Source organism: Triturus cristatus, chromosome 3_1 (genome assembly GCF_964204655.1).
Source record: "Triturus cristatus chromosome 3_1, aTriCri1.1, whole genome shotgun sequence".
NCBI classification, from domain to species: Eukaryota; Metazoa; Chordata; class Amphibia; order Caudata; family Salamandridae; genus Triturus; species Triturus cristatus.
This window is the reverse complement of record NC_140583.1, coordinates 571,605,855-571,621,821: the sequence shown is the minus strand read 5'-3', so window position 1 is coordinate 571,621,821 and position 15,967 is coordinate 571,605,855.

Here is a 15,967-nt window from a genome sequence, read left to right as displayed (position 1 = left end):
CCAGAATGCAAGTGGATTTCATTGAAATGCCTCCCTGAAACAGGTTGAGGTACGTCTTGGTTATGGTCTGTCTATTTTCCAGATGGGTAGAGGCATTTCGAACAAGAAGAAATGATGGGATGACAGTGGCAAAATTACTTTTGAGGGAATTTATCCCTAGATTTGGGTTCCCAGTGACAATTGAATCAGACCGAGGAGGACATTTTCATAATGAGATCATAAAACTGATTTGTGAAGCATTGAAGGTACGACAAAAACTACATTGTGCCTACCGACCAGAGGCTTCTGGTCTGGTGGAACAGATGAATGGTACCATCAAAAACAGGATAGGGAATAAGTGTTTAGCCACAGGTATGAAATGGCCTGATGTCTTGCCTCTAGTACTCATGAATAATTAGATCAATTCCAGACAGAACTACAGGGTTAAGCCCCCATGAAATCATCATGGGACGAGCCATGCGCCACGTTTTTATACCAGTCAACAAGCTGATGACTATAACTGATGACATGGTGTTGGAATATCGTAAAAGCCTGGCTGACGCAGTTCATTCTGTGTTTCATCAGGTTGGAGCGGATGCCACCACCCTTGGAAGGAAGCCAGCCCATGATCTAAGCCCAGGGGATTGGGTAAGGATAAAAGTCCATAGAAGAAGAAACTGTTTGGTTCCCAGGTGGGGAAAACCAAGACAAGTCATCTTGACCACATCAACAGCTGTGAAGTGTGCTGGATGGAAGAACTGGATCCATGCAAGCCATACTTTGAGAACTCCAAATCCAGTAGACAGCACAGAAAAGGAGTATTTTAATGAATCAGAATCCAGTACTGAGTCAGATGACGGAGAGCCAAAAGACAATCAATCAATCAATCAATCAAGGACACTTATAAAGCGCGCTACCTACCCGTAGGGTCTCAAGGCGCTGGGGGGGGGGGGTGCCGCTACTGCTCGAACAGCCAGGTCTTCAGCTTCTTCCTGAAGGAGAGGTGGTCTTGGGTCAGGCGCAGGTTGGTCGGGAGGGAGTTCCAGGTCTTGGCGGCCAGGTAGGAGAAGGACCTTCCTCCTGTAGTCGCTCTTCGGATGCGGGGGACGGCGGCGAGGGCGTGGTTGGCTGATCGGAGGTGGCGTTTGGGAGCGTAGAAGTTGACTCGGCTGTTGAGGTAGCTCGGGCCTTGGTCGTGTAGGGCTTTGTGTGCGTGGGTGAGGAGGCGGAAGGTGATTCTTTTGTTGACGGGAAGCCAGTGAAGGTCTCTCAGATGTCCGGAGATGTGGCTGGTTCGTGGGATGTCGAGGATGAGTCTGGCTGAGGCGTTCTGGATCCGCTGGAGTCTCTTCTGGAGCTTGGCGGTGGTACCGGCGTAGAGGGCGTTGCCGTAGTCCAGTCGGCTGGTGACGAGGGCCTGGGTGACGGTCTTCCTGGTCTCGGTGGGGATCCACCAGAAGATCTTCCGTAGCATGCGTAGGATGTTGAAGCACGCCGAGGAGACGTTGTTGACTTGCCTGGTCATGGAGAGGGAGGAGTCCAGGATGAAGCCCAGGTTGCGTGCATGGTCTGTCGGTTTGGGTGCGGTGCCCAGGGCGGGAGGCCACCAGGAGTCGTCCCAGGCGGAGGGTGAGGAGCCCAGGATGAGGACCTCCGTCTTGTCCGAGTTCAGTTTCAAGCGGCTGGTCGTCATCCACTCGGCTACCTCTTTCATCCCTTCGTGCAGGTTGGCTCTGGCGGCGGCGGGGTCTTTGGTCAGGGAGAGGATCAGCTGGGTGTCGTCGGCGTAGGAGATTATGCTGAGGTTGTGTTTGCGTACGATGGCCGCGAGGGGGCTCATGTAGACGTTGAAGAGGGTGGGGCTCAGAGATGATCCTTGAGGGACGCCGCAGATGACTTCGGAGGCCTCTGACTTGTACGGTGGTAGGCGGACTCTCTGTGTTCTTCCGTCGAGGAAGGAGATGATCCATTCCAGCGCCTTGTCCTGGATTCCGATGTTGCTGAGGCGCCGTACTAGGGTGCGGTGGCAGACCGTGTCGAATGCCGCGGAGAGGTCTAGGAGGATGAGGGCCGCTGTTTCTCCGTTGTCCATCAGGGCTCGGATGTCATCGGTGGCGGCGATGAGGGCTGTCTCGGTGCTGTGATTGGCTCGGAAGCCGGACTGTGAGGGGTCGAGGGATCCGTTCGTCTCGAGGAAGGCGGCCATCTGCTTGTTGACGGTCTTCTCGATGACTTTGGCTGGAAACGGGAGGAGCAAGATGGGGCGGTAGTTCTTGAGGTCGGTGGGGTCCGCTGTTGGTTTCTTGAGTAGAGCGTTGAGTTCGGCGTGTTTCCAGCTCTCAGGGAAGATGGTGGTGTCGAAGGATGTGTTGATGATGTCTCGCAAGTGGGGTGCGATGACAGCGTCGGCCTTGTTGAAGACGTGGTGAGGGCAGGGGTCGGTCGGTGATCCGGAGTGGATGGAGTTCATCGTGCAGATGGTGTCTTCGGTGCTGATCGGGGTCCAGGCGTGGAGGGTGGTGGTGGGGGGTGGTTGTTCGGTCATGGTGTGCGTTGGTTGGTTGTTGAAGCTGTTGTGTATGTCCGCGATCTTGTTGTGGAAGTATGAAGCGAGGGAGTTGCAGAGGTCTTGCAATGGGGTGATGTCGTTGTTTCCTGCGCTGGGGTTGGAAAGCTCTTTCACGATGTTGAAGAGTTCCTTGCAGTTGTGTGCGTTGTTGTCCAGCCGGTCCTTGAATGCTGTTTTCTTGGCGGCGCGGATCAGCTGGTGGTGTTTCCGGGTGGCAAGTTTGAAGGAGGTCCTGTTGTCCGGTGTCGGTTCCCTTCTCCAGACTTTCTCGAGGGCTCGGCAGTTCTTCTTGGAGCTCTTGAGTTCGTCGGTGAACCATGGGGCCTTCTTGCTGCCGGGTCTGCTAGGCGGGGTCCTCAGTGGGGCGAGTTCGTCTGCGCAGTTGCTGATCCACTTCGTGAGGTTGTCGGCGGCCTGGCTGGGGTTAGCTGAGCTGGCAGGAGGGTGCTGGCTCAGGGAGGTGGCGAGCTGGTCTGCTGTGATCTTGTTCCAGCTTCTGCGGGCGGCCTGTTGCTGGTGTTGGTGGGTCGTCGTTCTCTTGAAGGTGAAGTGGACGCAGCTGTGGTCCGTCCATTGAAGCTCTGTGGCGTGGCTGAAGTCGATGTCTGTGCTGGAAGAGAAGACTGCGTCGAGTGTGTGTCCGGCGAGGTGGGTGGGGGTGGACACCAGTTGCTTGAGTCCAAGGTTGGCGAGGTTGTCGAGCAGGGTGCTGGTGTTGCGGTCGTTGTTGTTCTCCAGATGGAAGTTGAGGTCTCCCAAAAGACAAAGAAAACCCTGAGGGGGGGGGGAACAGAACCGAGTTTAACTTTTGTCCCCAGAAGTAGTTCCCTGAGGAGAAGGTTACAGAGTTTTGATACCAGTTCAGACTCAGAGACAGAACAAAGAGCACAATCTTCCAGGAAAGAACAAACAAAAGGACAGTGAAGAGACAATAAAAGAGATTCATGAGAAGGAAGTGCCAGATGAAAGATTAAGAGAAATTCCACCTGAAACAACACATTTAGATGGACAGGTGCCAGATACAGAGAGAGAGGGAAAGATTATTGCGGAAGACCCCCGAGGAGGTGTAGGGAACTCCAACATTCAGTTAGAAGCAGGGACAAGTAGTCAGCAGGAACATTGCGTGTCGGAGATTCGAGGAGGGACAGAAGTAGGGAAAACAAAAGAAGTGGTGGAAAAAGAAACTGTTGAGAGTAAAAAGCAAGTTGAAACAGAGTCAGAGGAAAGCGAAGATGAAATACCTGAAGGTCGAGTTCTAAGAAAGAGATCTTGGAGAACTGAAAAGAACGATAAAGGGAGTAAATTGAAAAGAACTGCAAAAGGCGACGTTTGGCCGAATAAAATAAAAAGATTGAGATATCGACTGACACGAGTAAATTCAACAAGGGCTGAACAGGTGAATGAAGTTACGAGTCAGGAGAAATCAAAAGAAGATGAAACAATTGTAGTTAAAGAAAGCAAAAGAACAAGGAAACCTAACCAGAAGTATAAATCACCAGAATGGACGTATGTGGCCCTGCCTGAAGTAAAAGAAGAGGTGGATAGCCACGGAAATCCAGAGGTGGTTGTACCGGAAGTGGTTGAGGAAGACGAAGAATCGGAAATCCTGAGAGTTATCTTGTCTGATATTGGAGAGGAAACGGATGTTCAGGATATTCTGTATACCGAAAACAAAGGAAAAGGGAAAAATTATGAAATGCCAAACTGAATGAGACAAGAACCCAACTGAGAGAAAGACAATTAAAATATTGAAAAAGACAAAAGAAGGTGCTTAGAGCCTTGGGTTAGAAAACTAGTTGTGAAGTAGGAGAGGATAAGTCAAAAGACACGGTTCCTTTTAGCTAAGATGGCAAACATAGATAGTAGTAAAGGTAGATGTACATTTTTGAGGAGATGGTGTAAAATGTGTTGTTGTTGTACAGGATTATTAATGCTTCTATGGAGTATACTTGCTCTATTGATCTCATTTAAAGTTACTATAAATACATTAGAAGGACATAGTGAAAATATGACTAATATAGGGAAGATTCAAAAGGTAGTTCCGACTAGAATAGATAAAAATCATTTACATAAAGACAGGTCTATAACTGATTTTTCTAATAATGTGTTCTCAAAATTGTTGTATGAATATGTAAAGACAATGGACGTAAGGGACTGCTACGTGTGTATGCAGTTACCTGCCTCTGTATCGGAGGGAGTGACTTATCACCACCTTCCAGTGACTTATGGAATAACATGTAGTGTAATAGCTAGTTTATTTTATCAAACAGGTAAATTAGAGTATTATTTTTCAGATGTAGATACTATATTTTCACAAGTACCGTCAATTAACAAACTAAACAAGGTAAAACCTGCAAAGGTATTAGGTGAATTTTTCTTAGAGACTAAAGAACTAACATTAGAATACATATTTAGAAATAATTTGACTTGCAGTTTGAAAAAAGAGGAAAATACATTTTTAGATATGGTTGAAGAAAGGAGACTGAAAATGCAAAGAAAGGCTTCAGAAGGAAAGGTGGAGAAAACAGTATGGGACGTAGAGATGGAAAAACACTTGAAAGGGGAAACGAGTCCCACTATGGCTTTAGATTGGCCTCAGAAAGGGAAATTATGTATTAGGAGGCATCAAACTGCATATGATAATTATTTTGTAGGAAATAGTGAGTGCCATGATACATACCGAATCATGGGTGGATGGGGATTTAAAGGTGGAAAAGATCCAGTTTTTCCTGGACTATATTTCATTTGTGGGAATAGGGCATATTATCGTTTGCCAGACCATTGGTATGGCACATGTTATGTAGGCCTGGTTTTCCCAAAGATTTTTCATATGGATAGAGGAGAAGATGGTGTACCTAGCTTAGGTAGTTATTTAGCACGTAGCAAGAGAGAATCTTGGACAGAAATTGTGGGTGACATTTTTGGAGCATTGATACCAGCAGTGGGAATATCTCTGAATGCAAACAAAATTAGAAGACTTTCAACAGTAGTGGATTGCTTGTCAACAAGCACCGCTGGAGGATTTTATTGGTAAATACTGAAACGGTTGCCACGTGCGCTATGGTAATGCAAAATTGACTTGCCCTTGATATATTATTGGCAAAAGAGGGTAGAGTCTGTGGAATGCTTAAAGTTCAACACTGTTGTACTTACATTCCTGACGAAAGTAAAGATTTGAAAATTTGTATTAAAAATATTACAGAATTGCATGACGAAATTGCACCACTGGAGGTTGAAGGTGTTTGGGAAAAGATTGGAAAGAAATTATCAGCTATTAAAGATTTTGTAGTAAAACTAGGTAGTACGTTTTTAGGTAAGATATTATTTCCATTAACATGTGTGATTTTCATAGTATTAATACTTAGATTAGGGTTTATTTGTCATAAAAAGGATAAAAATCTGAAAAAGTTAAGAAGAGAAAATTTAAGGAGAAGAGATAAGAAACAAGAAAGAGAATTTGAAGAAATAGAATTGGAGGAAATCAAGGAGAGTATGTATAAATCAGCAAAAAGAGAAGAAACAGGGGAAACTGAAATTTGTATAAAAACAAAAAATCACTTTGATATTCCGTAAAAAGCATTCAAAATTTTGTTGGTGTGGTGATATAATCATCAAAGGGGGGATTGCTGGAGCGGGTAGTACAACATTTTGTATACCCCCCCCATTCTGCATGTTTATATTAATCCGAATAATCAATTAATGGTAATATTATTAATCCGTTTGAAGTGATAACTCACCAATTATATTAACAAAAGAATTACACGTGGGATTTGCATTTTGCATGGCTAAATTAATTGTATACTAATATATGTACGCATACTATTGGTAGAAGATTAGAATATTGCATGATATATGTTGCTTTTGTGATATAATTGTAAGTTGCACCAGATTACATCACTGAGTGAATATAAACGCTTTGAATGTTGCTATTATGCTAGATAATAACTTACACATAGGGGAATTAGTGAGGGTTTAACATTTTATTAGCCATTTCAATGTTTAATTACGTTTTTGTGTTTGTTTTGCTTAAGTTGACCATTTGGGCCTTTGTAAAGATGGCCGACTGAGACGCACAACGTGACTGCTACTGTCCCACGAGGTTTTGGGTGAAGTGTGCCTGCGCCACCGCCAGCAACAATGGCCTCGTCCTGACCCCAGGAAAGATGTACCCAACAAGGTCATACTGGGAGAGTTGCCAGGACTACAAAACAATGAACTGTCTTTAAAACCGGAACAAGCAAGTGCGATGACTTAATCTAACGGACTATGTGAGAACTTTACCGAGTGACCCCAAATCCACCAATCAGGACTGTCTAAAACTCATTCTTGATACATTTTGACATTAAAATCATTACAAAAGATGGTAGAATAGTGAGTTAAAAAGTCCTGTCATTCGATTTGTCTTGCTGCGAATTTCCTGACGTTATGCTGACGGAGAGGACAGTGACACTGCTGGACAGCTGTTATCCTGAATCTTTGAGAGACTGAATTGCGGCCTGACTTTGATGAATTTAAAGATTTTCCACGACTTGACTGACTTAGAGGACGACTAATAGCCATATTAGGTAAACATGATGTTCTGCGGTTTGGGCGATGATTTTTTTAAAAATTTGCAATTTAATTAGATAAACGATTCTTTGATTAATAGACAAACGTGTTGTGTCGATTATTTGAAGAAATCAGATTAAGAGAAGAGTATAAATAAATGAATTGAATAATCAGACTATAAAACAACTAACTGATTCATCGCCAAATGAGGGGAATATCACAAGGTTTGAAGTTAAGAAAAGTATTCAATGCATATTAGGGTTTAGGTGAAAAGATATTCCTTTCATGTCAGCGTTTGGAAACTTATCCCTCTAGGGAAACAGATCAATGAAGTGTGAGTGTTGGTGTTATGGGCCCCACCTATTAATGTATTTGAGTGAATGTGTCATTGCGATATTTGGTCTGTGATGAAGGGGGAATTTGACATTCCACGCTGTAGCACTATATCTAAACTAGGAGGATCATTCATAAAAATATCATTTGAGCCAAAAATCAGCTCAAAATGGTCCACCTAAGCATCTTTACTAACATGAGAATGCAATGTGGGGTCTGTGGAGTTTTAAAAAAGGGGGCTTTGATCACATTCTAAAAATCTCTACCAATTTTAGTGCTCACTGCTTGTTTGCGATTTTCACAGGTCTCCTCCCTCAGAACCATTTCCTTGCTGATGTATATTCCTTTCGTATGGTCTTTATCAAGGCACTGACTCTAGGTTGTGCTTTGTGGGCTCTATGCAAATATTTTGGGGATTTTGAGCAGGTATGATCAAACCAGCAGTTTACTGGGGCTTCGTTTGTAGATTTACAACGAGTCAAGGCAGATTTCACTTCCACAAGCAAATCCGCAAACTGCAAAGGGAGTAAATCGGAGGAACTCTCAAATTCCAGGCAATTTAAAACATTCTCCATTTTTTTAAATATAATTTGAGAGACTATTTTAACCTTATCAATTTAACCTCATTTTAATTGATAGCCATTTTTCCTGGCCAAGATTGGCTTCTGAGTTTTTAATGTTGACTTGGTATTAAAAGCCTTCACTGTCATCAGAATAAAAAGGATTGCGTGATCACTAAAACGAAAAAATGTGGCGTCCACTTGTGCAATCTTTCCACGGAGGGATTTGGATACTAATGCAAAATCAATTATGGATTCATACTCATGGAGAGTAAAGGTCTTTTGGAAATCTCCAGTGAGTGCATCTGCCCTGTAAATTATTTCCAAATTTCTGGCAAATTAAGACCTGTTTAAACTATTGCCATATTCATGATGTGTAAAATGTAAAATTTGGTCTCCATGGGTATTTTCTAGGCCCACAGACCATATTCAGTTTGAATTTGCATGGCTGGACATTAAAATCATCTACCCACACCATATTAAAACCTTTTTTTGCAATGTATCTACTAATTTTCATAATCTCTTTCTCTAGTGAACCCACCACTGACTGCACGTTCCCACCAAAATTATTATTATAGAATTTTATTAGGAGCAAATCATGATCACTAAACCCCTTACACAAGAGGAGGTGAAAATAGGGACACAGGCTCTCAAAGTTCTTTATTTTTATTGGCAAGGTGTTCGATATTAGGGTTAGTAAGCCCCCTCTCGCTTTTCCTGAGAGAGATGGAACTGCTTCCATTTTAAATGAGCGATACCCATCAACGAATGTGTGGTTAGCGGCCTAAGTCTCCTGTATGCATAAGATATCCTGGTTCTGCCACTAGGCTAACAATGAGATTTGCCCAACTTCAACCCAATTCCAGCCACGTTCTAGGAAGCTAACTTTATACTACCTTTATGCTCCTCTATCGACCAGTCAGTGGATTTTGCACCTCTTTGATTAATGGCCTTAGAACGCTCCTTCATATTTTGATTTGAGATAGCCGTGTGTAGTCAATCACAGGCCTCTAAATCTGTCAGAGGGTCAAATCAGTTTGTTTTCTACTCTTAGTCCACAACCCCCGTGCTACCAAATTTTACATTACCACACATCCTTACATTAAAATTTATTTTAGCCACGTTACTAAAAGATAAAATGTGGCTATAAAAGTGCTCCAATGGTAGCACAAAAATCTGGGTCCTGGGTAAGACAGCTATATAAAGCTGACCTACGAGAAACCTAACTACATGTAGATCATTAAAATTAATTACTACGCAATCTCCCATCAACTCTTTACTTGAGGGACCCACCCTACCCCCATCAACTCTTTCCTTCAGGGACCCACCTGCCCAACTCTTCTTGCCATAATGATGTGTCTAGACAAATCCTCATCCCTTCCTTCAGAGGGGTGATATTCTCAACAACGTGTGAAAAGTACCACAAAAGTAGCTTACCGCAACTCTTCACATCGCAGTCTATTGCGGGAAAATAACACTGTGGTAACGTGGTATTCCCAAGCCTGTGGTACCATGCGATAGGCCCATGATAACGCGTCAAATGTCTGCGATAAAGTCAATGTGACGCCGCAAAAATGCAAAACACGAATGCCAAAAAAGTTGTGATGAGGCCAATCGTGATACAAAAACCAGCAAAAACCAGTCACAGGCCTGTAAATCCCACACGTCATGTGGGAAAATGCACTATGAAAGCAAAGGGAAAAAAGTAACTGCGTAGCACCATGGATGCACCCGGACCAAGTGCAGAGGCCAACGCACACCCCACAAGCCCCACAGACCACCAGGAAGGGACAACGGGGTCAGGGAAGGCCAAGGAAAGAGTGAGAGGAAGACGGGGTGCAGTCCTCAGGAAAATCAGATCAGCGTCACGGAGGTGACAGAACACTACCATCAACTGACACACAATTAGACCAACGAGAATGCAGTCGGAGTGTCGAGGAGGGAAATGGAGGAGGCCACGAGTCGCTGGCATGATGTGAAAAGTCAAACCAAGCACAAACCCTTTGCCAACAGGAAGGCAGGAGGTGGGAGTCCTGCACCACAGGAGGAGTAGGAGGAAATGGGGGCCACAGTCATCAGTGTGGAGACGCTGCAAGGAGGCAGGAGTTAGGACACAGCTCGAGAGGAACTGACACAACATCAACAGGGTGAGCACCGACCAGGGACTGGGGGTACGGGGGGAGATGGGCACAATGGCACACATTCATAACGATGTGTAGCACACTGCACACCCACAATGACCCTGGATCATGTCCCTGAACCCCGTGGCACACAGCAGCACGCACACATAGCAATAACAGCACATCCGGCGAGAATGTGGCACAAAGTGCAACACCGACACTGCAGAACAGAGGACACAACTGGGTCCGCTCATGTGCAGAAACAGGCCAATCACATCTAACATAGCAGGAAACTGTGAGACAGAAATTCACGTGTACAACCACACATCCGTCATGTAGTCCAAATGTCCACTGTCCCACATCAAATATCCAGCACCTCCCAAACAGTCACAATGTGCACATATAGTCTGCATGTAAACTATAACAATGTGCCAACATACATTTTAACACAATGTCAACATGCATCTCCACTTCACATTGCAGATGGACAACCAACACCTCCTGCAGAGCCAACCAGACCACTCATCAGTGATGCTGGAGGGGACCACCACTCCATCGACACTGACGCCCTACAACAGCCCATGGATGTCTTAGGCAACCCACCCCCAGGAGCAGGGCAGCCAAGCCACACAGAGGAGACCCCAGTTCCTGCACAGACCACACAGCAGGAAGCACCCACCACCACGGCTGGCTCCCAACACGTCACCTAGGCAACATCGCATCCCAATGCCAGGTGTCAGAATGTCAAGAGGAGGTGGCCAAACAGGCGCGGGTGGGGTCAGAGCTCATGGAAGCCAAACTAGATCACATACGTGGGTGTTCAAGTCCCATCAGGGACCACCTACACCCCACAAAGGAGACTCACACCACGACAGATACACATGCCTGTGCACATTACCTGCAATGAACCACGCCCAGAGCCACAAAATCATCATCCACACCCCCACGCCGGACCTCCGTACGACAGCCCAGGCCACTCCCCTTAAGCATTGAGTGGCTGACGACAAAGCTACATGTCCAAGGTTTCACCCGCTGCCAGCGGGGACATGGTTGTGTCTGATGTACACAGCACAATGTGATGTTGGAGGCCCCGGAACCCTCATGCATACATCATGACCACACGGACATACGCAGACAGTTTGTGAAACTGGCTACGGGCACGTGCGCCCGGCCCCTTTATTGGCAGGGCCACATGTACAGTGACGCCTGTGCTGGATGGGTGTGGGGTGAGTGTAGGCCAGCCCGCACGGAGTGGTTGGTGCTGGCAACAACTTGTACAGTGAACACCATTTAAACGGAAACAGAAAACACCAGCATTACAGAGACACCTGCGAAGCATCATGGTGGTAGCAGGAGCAAGTACAGAGGCCGCCCAACATGCCAACAGGAGTATCCGTGAGTTGCAGTGCACTGAGGTTGGGGCAATAGAGATACGCGTAATCATGTGAAAAAAATGTCGAGGATTGTGTCCCTTTGGGTTATTCCTGATTCAGCTGCTATGGTGTGTGTTACACATGCATCATCTTTTTCATCATCGTCCCAGGTCTTCCACACTGCCTGAGGTGACTGCTTTCTGAGCTCACCACAGCACACAACTCATTTAGAAATGGTCCATGAGTCGTGGTGCACTTAGTCAGTGGCACCTGGAGTGCTGAGCAGGGTATCAGGCAGATGATGGCATCCACGACACATGTTAGCAACTCCGTTGGTCTGCCAGTACAGCAGTTTCGACTTGGCATTTAGTGTTTGGAGGTGGTCCTGGCGGTGGTGGCGTGTGCCTCCTGCGGTGATGAGATGTCTGGGCAGGTCAGAACTCGAGTTGATGTGTGAGCCCTGGTGGAACGCATTTGAGTCCCGAGGCAGTGGACAGCGCAGGGCCACAGACACATGGCGCTGAGGACCCCAAGGTCATTGTCTCAGAAGTCATCCAATACCTCACTGGAGAGGGTCCCTGATTTGAGGCGCACAGATTTAGTGGCCCCGGATGCACTGAGGCCGGCACAGGCACACCACCACGGGACGGTGACTTGCAGTGCAGTGAGATGGGCCACATGAGCTGAGCGTGTCCTTATCGATGTCCGAGGTGAATGTGGCAGGGGCTTGCGGGGGACTGTGGAAGGTGTCCTCCAGGGCATGATGCAGAGGGTAGAAGCCAGCCGGAAGCGGCAAATTGAGGAGTGGAATGCTACAGCCTCATTTTCACCAAAAAATCAGTATCACCGACATAATGATGAAGACAACCCTCAGTCCATAGACTCAGTCGCCAACAAAGTTCAACCAGTAAGTGTCCATGGCTGTTGGGGAACAGACTTAGTGGACCCGGAGCTGTAGGGGTGTGCAGTCTGCGATGAGGCCAGTACAATGATATAAAAGCTGCCATAAATAAATCAAGACTGAGTTCCCAATGTGTGTTCTACTCGACCACAGTCTAGGCCCGAGGCAGCAGTCAGCAGGGGCCCACAGCCACGTGTCATTGGCTCGCGATGCACAGAGTTAGTGACACCAGAGCATTGGTGGTCAGTGTTCGATCACCTCCGTATCGATGATCATTTGCTCCTCCGGACTGCACCACGTCTTCCTCTTACTCCTCTCCATGTATTCAATGTTGTGAACTCGGCCATTCACAAATCAAGACTCAGTTCCAACTGTGTGACCTACTCGACCGCAGTGTAGGCCGAAGGCAGTAGTCAGAAAGGGACCACAGACAGGTGTCGTGCAGGACGCGATGCACAGAGTTGGTGGCACCACATCGAAGGGAGTATAGTTACATAAACACAGCCATAAAGTGTGTACTCTGCCATTGCGCAATCAAGACTCAGTTCCAAATGTGTGACCGACCTGGCAGCTGTGTAGGCCGGTGGAGTATGTAAACGAGAAAGGAGCACAGCGGGCCTGTGTTGCGGAGGTCGTGATGGTCTGAAGAGGCTGCTGAGCTCGCAGGCCTCGGGCTTGGGGCTTGCGCCGGCAGGTGGTGGGCCCTCCTTGACACATGCCAGTGTCGGCGGGTGTGCAGTGAGGTCTGGCTGTGCAGAGGTGGGCATGACGGGTCGGGCTGGAGTGCAGCAGGCACACAGGATTGCAGGCAACACCGCTCACAGTGACGGCGTCGGCCTCGTGGTGGGCTGGGAGGCCCAGCCCTGGCAGAGACGTTGGGCATTCCGGAAGAGAACCTGTTAGACCTTCACTCACCTGAAATCCAGGACGTTCAGCTTGAGAGGTGGGAGGATTGGTCTCAGCTACCCCCAAGAACTTGCGTCTGGAAAACAGAATTCGTCAACACAGCTTACCAGGAGCAAAATCCTAAGGGAAGGGGGAATTGGGACAAAATTAGAAACAGAGAGAAACACTCCACTTTCCAGCTTTTATCTGCTATGGATGTCCAGACGTCTTTCGAACTGTATCTCTAATGTCAGGTAAAAACAACAACAACAAAAAAAATAACATTAGCGTATGATATTATAAGCTAATAACTCCAATTATTTCTAGGCTTTATAATGAATTGCGATACCTCTTTATTCTGGTCTTGTCGCCACCAGAATATCATTCGTATATTTGCAAAATTTAGAGCAAGTTACTTTTTCTGTAAAATAAATAAACACTCCTGAGCACAAATGTTCTGTTATTACTATTTCAAGCAAAAAAGTGTGAGATTTGGCGCCTGTTGTACACTTACTGTAAAGGAATTAAATTTTGTTTCATTAAAACGCCTTATTTTCACCTAAGAATGTCCTTCTGTTCTTTTTACAGGTCCATTGAATTGAATTTTGCCAAGAAGACGAATTGTCTAAAGATAAGTACTGTTTATATCCCTTGCGTGCCTTGCTTGACTTTTAAAATCCTTAATAAGTCAAATCCTCAATAATGACCCTTGTTCATTTGTTCAAAGTCGTTTTCTCTTTCGTTTCCACAATAATAAAGTAAAAGACTTACTGTAAGCTTCTGCATCTTCTTTTCATGTCTGCAAACTTACTGTCCTTTTTCTTTTATCAGGTTTAGGCGCCTTTCAAAACAAAACGGGACCGGAACGACGAGAGCAGGTTTCCTTTGCTGAAGAGGGGAAGATCAATCGGGCTGGACCGGAAAAGGCTGCTCAGCGCGTAGGAGATGTCAGGATGACGGAAGAGGGAACTCCGACGAAGGGCTGCTGATTTCAGGTAGGTGAAGCAATAACGAGCGTAAGCGTGTGCTTTAGTTCGCTGGGGGTTTAAATAGGTTTTCAAGAGGGTGGGGTCTTTTTAGAAGCGGAAGGAATAACACGTGCAGCACATGGACTAACGGTATGAAATGTCAACGTGAGTCGTACCTGCTGCATACAAAGTGTGCTTCAAAAACGTGCTTGCTGAGAAAACGAAGCCTGAAACTTTAACGTGACTTGTACATGCAGGATGCTAGAAAAAACCTTAATCTTGCAAATAAGCATTGGCAAAATACAAATAAAATACACAAATACAAAGAAACATAAACACCTTTCCTCTTTATACAATCAATGATGTGATTTTCTAAACAATTATTTTAGCAAAGATTTCTGGCATACACATGAAAGGTACTGTCGTATTGAATCTACATAATCGGTTTTTATTCATTAAGACTCTGCATGCGGTTGAGAGTGATTTTTACAACAAACCCTAACAGTCGCTCCCCTCAAAGGCCGCCCCGCCGGGCGAGGTTTTTGTGGGAATCGCAAATAAAACTGTCTCAGCAATCGTGGGGCGTGAACAAATGATGCTGGCTCCCAAGAGTTTTCTGTAGCATCAAATCCTTTCCACGCTATTAGATAATAAAGCTTGCCTTGCATTCTTTTTGCATCTAATATTTTTTGTACTTCATACTCTAAATGACCGTTTATGGGAATGGGTGGTGGTGGGGGTTCCAACCTAGTTTCAGGATTATAGGGTTTTAACAAAGAAACATGAAAAGTAGGGTGTATTGAATATTCAGGAGGCAGTTCTAACTGAACGGTTACCGGATTTATTATCTTGTTTACAGAAAATGGTCCTATATATTTTGGTAACAACTTTCTAGGTCCTATTAGGTTCAAATTCTTAGTCGAGAGCCATACTTTGTCTCCTATTTGATATTCCTGAGCGTCTACTCTATGTTTATCTGCTTGTTTCTTCATCTCCTCTTTATATTTATTTAGATGTTTTATAGCTTTTTCTTGAATATTCAATAGAATAGAGAGTCGTTCTGTGACTCCTGGAGTTGAAGAAGGGATTACTGTTATAGGCAATGCTCTTGGATGATACCCATGTGAAAAGTAAAATGGAGTACATTGTGTTGCTGAATGTACATTGTTGTTATAAATGAATTCAGCAATTGGTAAGACCTTATCCCATTCAGTAGTAAATTTGGCCATTAAACATCGTAAGGTTTGTAATAATGTTTGGTTCACTCTTTCCGTTTGACCATCAGTCTCAGGGTGGAAGGCTGTGGAAAGAGATATTTCCATCCTAAGACTTTTACACAGATTTGTCCAGAATTTGGAGGTGAATTGACTTCCTCTGTCCGAAACCACCTTGGTTGGTAAGCCATGTAACCTCACTATTTCTTTAATAAAAATATTTGTCAATTCTGCAGCGGTAGGAAGTTTAATCAATGGTATAAAGTGTGCCATTTTTGATAAATAATCTACTACCACTAATATAGTTGTGTAATCATTTGTTTCTGGTAAATTGGTTATAAAATCCAAACTGACTGTATGCCAGGGACATGGAGAGTAGATAAGGGTTGCAATAAACCCATAGGTGCTTTGTGTAGAGATTTATTTCTTGCACAGATAGGACAAGAGTTTACATATTCTTTAATATCAGTGATCATGGAAGACCACCAAAAATGTGTTTTACAATTATCCAGAGTCT